The sequence below is a fragment of the Haemaphysalis longicornis genome, unplaced genomic scaffold, assembly GCF_048455015.1.
Source record: "Haemaphysalis longicornis isolate Haplotype H1 unplaced genomic scaffold, Haemaphysalis longicornis Haplotype H1 scaffold_7, whole genome shotgun sequence".
NCBI classification, from domain to species: domain Eukaryota; kingdom Metazoa; phylum Arthropoda; class Arachnida; order Ixodida; family Ixodidae; genus Haemaphysalis; species Haemaphysalis longicornis.
In genome coordinates, this window is record NW_027526422.1 from 73029698 (window position 1) to 73035904 (window position 6207).

The window sequence follows — 6207 nt, forward strand, 5'->3', positions numbered from 1 at the left end:
CTTGCGGCAATAAAAGTTTTGTCTCTCTCTCTCTCGCGTTCCAACTGTGTCGCATGGAACTGCCCTCATGCCAGTCCACTCCGCAGATGATGATCGTGGTGCTGATGGGGACGATGGCGATGGTGACGCTAGAGGGCTCCCTCCCTAGCGCGTTAAGATGAAAAATCGATTACATGGGTGGCGCGAAACAAAAAATAAACTATGTGCAGGTAGATGTGTCCGCGGGCAATGTCCTTATGCTGTCCTAGTCGGTCCTGGAAGGGCGTCCTGTGAGTTTATTTCCCTCGGGGGGCCTTGCCTGGGAGTGGCGCAGAGGCCGCTAGCGGAAACAAGCGTCGTGTGGGGCGGAAGCTGCTAGCAGCGCCCAGCTCTGGGGTGGAGTGATGTTTCACAAAGCTGGAGTGCACTCTCCGGGCTACAAGGTGGTCCAGAGAAACGGGTGCAGATGGCTTTCGCGTGTAGGACGGCTCCGTACTGCCGCCAGCTTTGTTGTTCCACAGACCACGGCAGCATGTGCGGAGGGAGTGACGCAGTCGACGCCGTGTTCGTCTACGGATGAGTGACCAATGGGACATTGACCGCCGTGATAGCTCGAAGCTATGTGCGAAGGCCCATGATACACCTAGAAGGGTGGTGAATGCTTTGCGAACTCGAACGTGTTGCTGTCGAAGGTTGCGGGAAAAAATTGCCTCCGCGGAACTTCTCACTCCCGCACTGTCATGAAAGAAGCCATTTGACGGGGAGCAACAAGTCGGTCGCAAGGTGCATGATGTTTGTGTGGTCTAATGCGGCGTTGACGGCACGAAGCAGAAGACGCGGCGCCCGCAAGGGAAGAAACAGGTAAGAGTGCACGTGATGGATCACTCGGAGGCCGACTGCGGTCTTCTTTGTTCTGGTCCGCCTAACCCGTCAATGTTTTGGACACAGGTAGTTGGAGGGTATCCATCTTTGCTCGTTGAGCCCTTACTAGCCCAAGTGCTTCCTTGGAGGAGTCACGCGGCTCCTGCACATTCACCAAGACGGAAGACGTAATGTCATCACGGCAGATGATTGGTGCATCGATGGGAGTCTCGTCGGTGGCGCACTGTACATGTAGTGTATATCATTCAGGTGGCTGCGTTGCGAAGTACACGTTGTGGAGGGGTGTCAGGAAAGGGCTCACAGTGGGCTTAGATGGGGGTGGCGTCAACTGTGTAGGAAGGGAGGTCACCGCCTCGGTGCTCTGCGGGTCACCGGTGCCTTCTGGGGGTGTGGTAGTAGTGGACAAAGCAGACGGTGGTTGGTGAGCGTCTGCGATGGCGTCAGTGGCAAGTTTTGTCACTGATGGTGCGGCTGCAGCTCTGGATGTGGGGGCCAGGGGGACAACATTAGTGGCAGGGGACGACACCGATGGCGAAGAGCGTGCAATTAGCGGTGGCGATGCGTGCGCGGAGCGTGCGGGCACCTCTTCAACTGCAGGCCGAAACAGGTCGTCCCGAAAGACGTAGTGCGCGAGCACGGCAGCCCGACATCATCATAGGGCGTTTCGCTGGGTGGTGGTAGGGCGAGAACGCAGCGCAGCTCGAGGGGAAGCGTCTCTCAAAGGATGGAGTGCTTGAATGACTGTATGGTGACATAGTTCAGGGAGAACGTAGCCTCAAGCTTAATGAACCAACATTGGATGTTGCGTCGCTCCAATTCCGGTATCGGTGGGTCCCCCCACGTCACCATGTCGGTGTGCCGCTGGCCGGGTGACAGAAGCGGAACGTCCGGGCCACCAGTTTGTAGGAAGCAGGCGTGAAGCTTGCTTCTTACAGAGGGGTGACCTGGACTTCTATGACGTTTTGTCATAGCTATACGTGAACACGTCACTGATTGCTTGTGTTTTGCCTACGACAAAGTAGTAGGGGTCTATTGATCGAGATGTGTCATTGATGGCCTCTTCATAATGCGCCTGAATCCGGAATGTGCGGATTTAGAGAGGAAAGCAAACGCTTGCCACCAAACTAGACGTTCGCAACATCCCCAAGACCTCGGTGCAGTAACGAAGGCCCTTTCTAAGCACTTCAGGAATGAAAAATTCTATCCCTGTTCTCTGTGTAACCGCTTGTGCTTCCATGTCTATTTGAAACCGTTGCCAGATGCCTCTGCACTCAGCTTTAAACAGCGTTTCCGGGAGCGGACCTGGGGACATCTTGTGTGCTCAGCACGTTTCCGTTTCAGCGGAAACATGCTCAGCTCAGCGAAAACGCGCGTTGCGGTTCAGCGGAACCGCAACGCGCTATCCTCCTCAACCCCACATAGACACTCCTCAAGCTGTTAGCGTACAACAAAGTACAAGGACGCAGTCAAGCATGACAAGGCACGGCGCAAACGTCAGGATCCACCGCATGAGTCAACTCTGGAAGCTCCCGAGGAGGTAATAAAAATTGAAAAGCGGATTGCTACGCTCCAGGAAGAGGTCCAATGTCTTCGGCACCGAAGGACTCTTCTTTCCCGCTCTTCTCGGCGCTCAGCAACCACTTACTCTCGGTCGTCTGCTCCTGCTACGCCTGTCGCACCTGCGTCATTGCCAGCTGGCAAGCTGTCGCCAATCGAGCTCATCTGTTTTGTGGCGCAGCAACTGCAACAGCTCTCGTCCGTTTTGCTGACTCACCTTTCATCGTTGCAGTGATCCAAACGAACTACAATTGCGTGCTTCAGTGGTACTGCCGAGGACTCGCAAATACGGCCGGGGAGCTTCGCTACCGTATACTTATCGGAGGTCTCCCCGTTTGGGCTCTGCTCCTGCAAGAGACCAACCCGGGTACAACGGCTACACCTCGCCCACCATTCCGCATCGTCGGTGTATAACAGTGAATGAACCTCCAGACAAGGCTGCTGTCTATGTCGCCAACTGTTACCCCAGGCTCAGCCGAAATTAGAACCGTGGTGCAATGATGGCAGGAGGTAGTGGCCGTGTTAGTGCGCCTCCCTAAAACTGATATCATACTGGTGTCGTGTTACGTGCGCCCGCACAACAGACGTTCCCCCGTGTTGCTTCTCAATTGAATTGAAAATCTCCGCACGCACCCGGGGTGCGGAGTGCTGATAGGTGGAGATTTCAACACACCGCATCCGACTTGGGGATACCCCTACTCAAGCACACGAGGAGGTCTGGTGTTGGGCGCGTTCACCGATGCGCACTTTGTGCTCCTTAACCCGGTCGACACTCGAATTCGTCGACGTGACCACCCGCGCAGCCCTTCGTACTCCCCGGTCCTTTCTTGGTGGCTTGGAGCGCAGCCTGTATCTTTGGATCGGGAGCCGGACTGCTGGGGCAGTGATCATTATACCATCCGAATCGGCTTGGCTCCCGTTGTAAAACGTCCGCACCACCGCCGCTGCTGTGTCACAGACTGGGGCTTGTTTCGGAAAGGTATGAACACCTCAGTTAATGAAGACAGATCTGATCCCCTGTACGTGCTATGTGCCACCTTTTGGGAGGCCACGCGGACTTCTTGGATAGAAGAAAACAAGCGAACACCAGAACTACATCTCTTAAATTTTTGGGGTGCTCGCCGCCGAGCGGAACTGGCAGCCAATAGAGGTCCTTCAAATCCGGAATTGCGCACCTCGCTCACCGTCTTACGGCTGCAGCTCGCTGCCATGTGAAGTCTCTATCTCGGCAACGGTGGCTGGACTGGTGTGCCTCACTAGGGCCATCCTCTTCCACTGCGTCTATATTTCGCACGTTTCGTATTATGGAGCTCGGTGAACGCCCCCAAGAACCCGCTGCAACTGCGTGATTTCGCGTCTGGACGGACCCCGTGCCAGTTTGCTCAGCAAGTGGCCAAGGAGTTCTTCCCGAAGCACGACCAAGCTCCACCACCACTTGCCTGCTCACCTACTCTGCCACCAGAGGCTGGTTCGCCTCCCAGTCAGGAAGACCTTGACGGGATTCAGGCACCATTCACCATGGCTGAGTTTATGGCGGTTATAGACAAGGAGAAGTTACGCACAGCACCACGCCTGGGCGGTGTGACTTACGAAGCGTTCAAGGACACCGACGATCCCAGTCTACAGTGGCTACTCGACTGGCTGAACACTATCTGGGCCTCTGGTGACGTTCCGGTCGCCTTGAAGCACGCCGAAATAGTGCCGATAGCGAAACCCGGGAAGCCTCCTGACCATCTGAGGAATCTTCGCCAATCGCACTAACATCGACCGTCTGTAAGTTCCTTGAACGGATGCTAGCCACGCGCCTTACATGGTGGCTAGAACAATACGGACGGTATTGGGTTTCCTACGCACCTGGGCACAGAAGACGGCCTAGACCACCTCTCATCTATGGTGCTCCTAGGTGGCAGATCGAACAAAAGCCGTACCATCCTGGCTATGGACGTCCAAAAGGCCTATGACAACGTGAGTCACTCTGCAATTATCAGTATTCTACAGTGGCTCCTCCTTCCACCAGCAGTATGCCGTTTCGTTGCGTCTTTTCTTCAGATCCGCTCCTTCTCCATCCGCATTGGAAAAGAACGCGTCGGACACTTGGTTTCGAAACGAAGCGTGCCTCAACGCTCTGTGCTGCCTCCAGTGTTATTTAACGTGGCCATGCTGCCTTTGACATGGAAGCTGGCTGAAATACTGGACAGTTTCTGCCTCGTATATGCAGGCGATGTGACTGTGTGGTCTGTGCACAATCAACTGCACCGGCAACAGGCAGGTCTACAGGCTGCCTTGGACATTACTTCATGGTGGTGCTCAATGATTGGATTGAATCTGTCCCCTTCAAAGACTACATACATGTCAGTCACCAATCGTAGGGGCCGACGCCGGTTGTCGCAGACACCAATATGCCTGTCATTGAATGGGGAACCCCTGGATACTGCTGCTCATATTCATGTATTGGGGTTAGAAATAAGCGCAGCAGGTTTTGCAGCTTCATGGGTCCGTGCCACTCGAAAAAATGCTGCCACCATGTTACACTTGTTCCGCTGCATCGGCCATAAGTCAGGGGGTGCCTGCTCCCCGGTCTTGCGTGTATTAGTGCGGGCAGTCTTTCAGCCTCGTTTCGTCTACCAAGCCCAGTTCCAGCATCTCACTTTGCGCGACTTGGATAGTTTGGAAACCGCAAACAGGGAAGCAATGCGAGTCATCACCGGCCTTCCTCGTATGACCTGTATTCCAACCCTGAAAGCGGAGGCAGAAATTAACACATTGGACGAACTTGTACACCAGCGTCGATCGGCTCGTCTTATAAAAACTAAATCGATTCCTGCCGCCGCCGCCCTAGGGCACTACTATGACCCCGCATCACCTCTCATACCGCAGGCAGCTGAGCCACCACCATGGCACCACCCACAGGCCACCGACAACCAGGCTCTCGGGTGTATAAAAAGTATTCTTCCAGGGCAGCAGACCAACCCACCCCTCCTTATCGACACACCAGATGGCCTCCAGGCCCATGTAGATGCAGGGGTGAACAATGGCATCATCCACATGAGCCTAGTTTGCCCTGATATTTGTTTTCTGTGCATAACACCATCCAAATCACCAATGAATTTGTCTTGGTACTCCAAGGTTATTACAACATGCGGATTCTTGCTCTTGAAGGCTCTCACACATTACGTTATATTGCAAGCAGGGTGTAGAGGAAGGAATAGGAAAGATCTGCTGGCTTTAACTATTCAGTCTTGACTACCATGCCTTGCAGGTGTGCGAGCTGCACTTCAAACCGGAGTATCTGCTGACAACTACCTCGTACACAGATCAGAACGGCAGGACGATATAAGCTGTCATGGGCCTTACGAGGCTCAGTTAAGATGCAATACCAACGGTGTTTCCGAATAGCCCTTCTTATTTGTCTGACTGCGCACCCTCCCGTGAGGAGCCAGAGTCAAAGAGAAACCGCCTTGAAGATAATCAGCTCCAGGAAGCCATTCAGCTGTCAGTCGAATCCCATGAGGATGAAGAGCAGCAGAACACTGTGTCATCGTTTGAACAGCTGGTGTCGTTACTGCCAGGCTACGCAGTTTCTGATTTCTCGATCGTAAAGAAGCTGGAAACTGTCATTCTGTTCTTCCACGCTGATTATAATAGCGGGCAGCCTAGCGCAGTTGCGGATATTCCTTAAAAGCGGAGGAGCCTTAAGGTATTAAGCAGACCTGGTTGTCTTTGCCAGCTTGTTTTATACCATTTCTCCTCATGCGTACAAATTTGTGCGAAGCACTGGAAACCACGAGA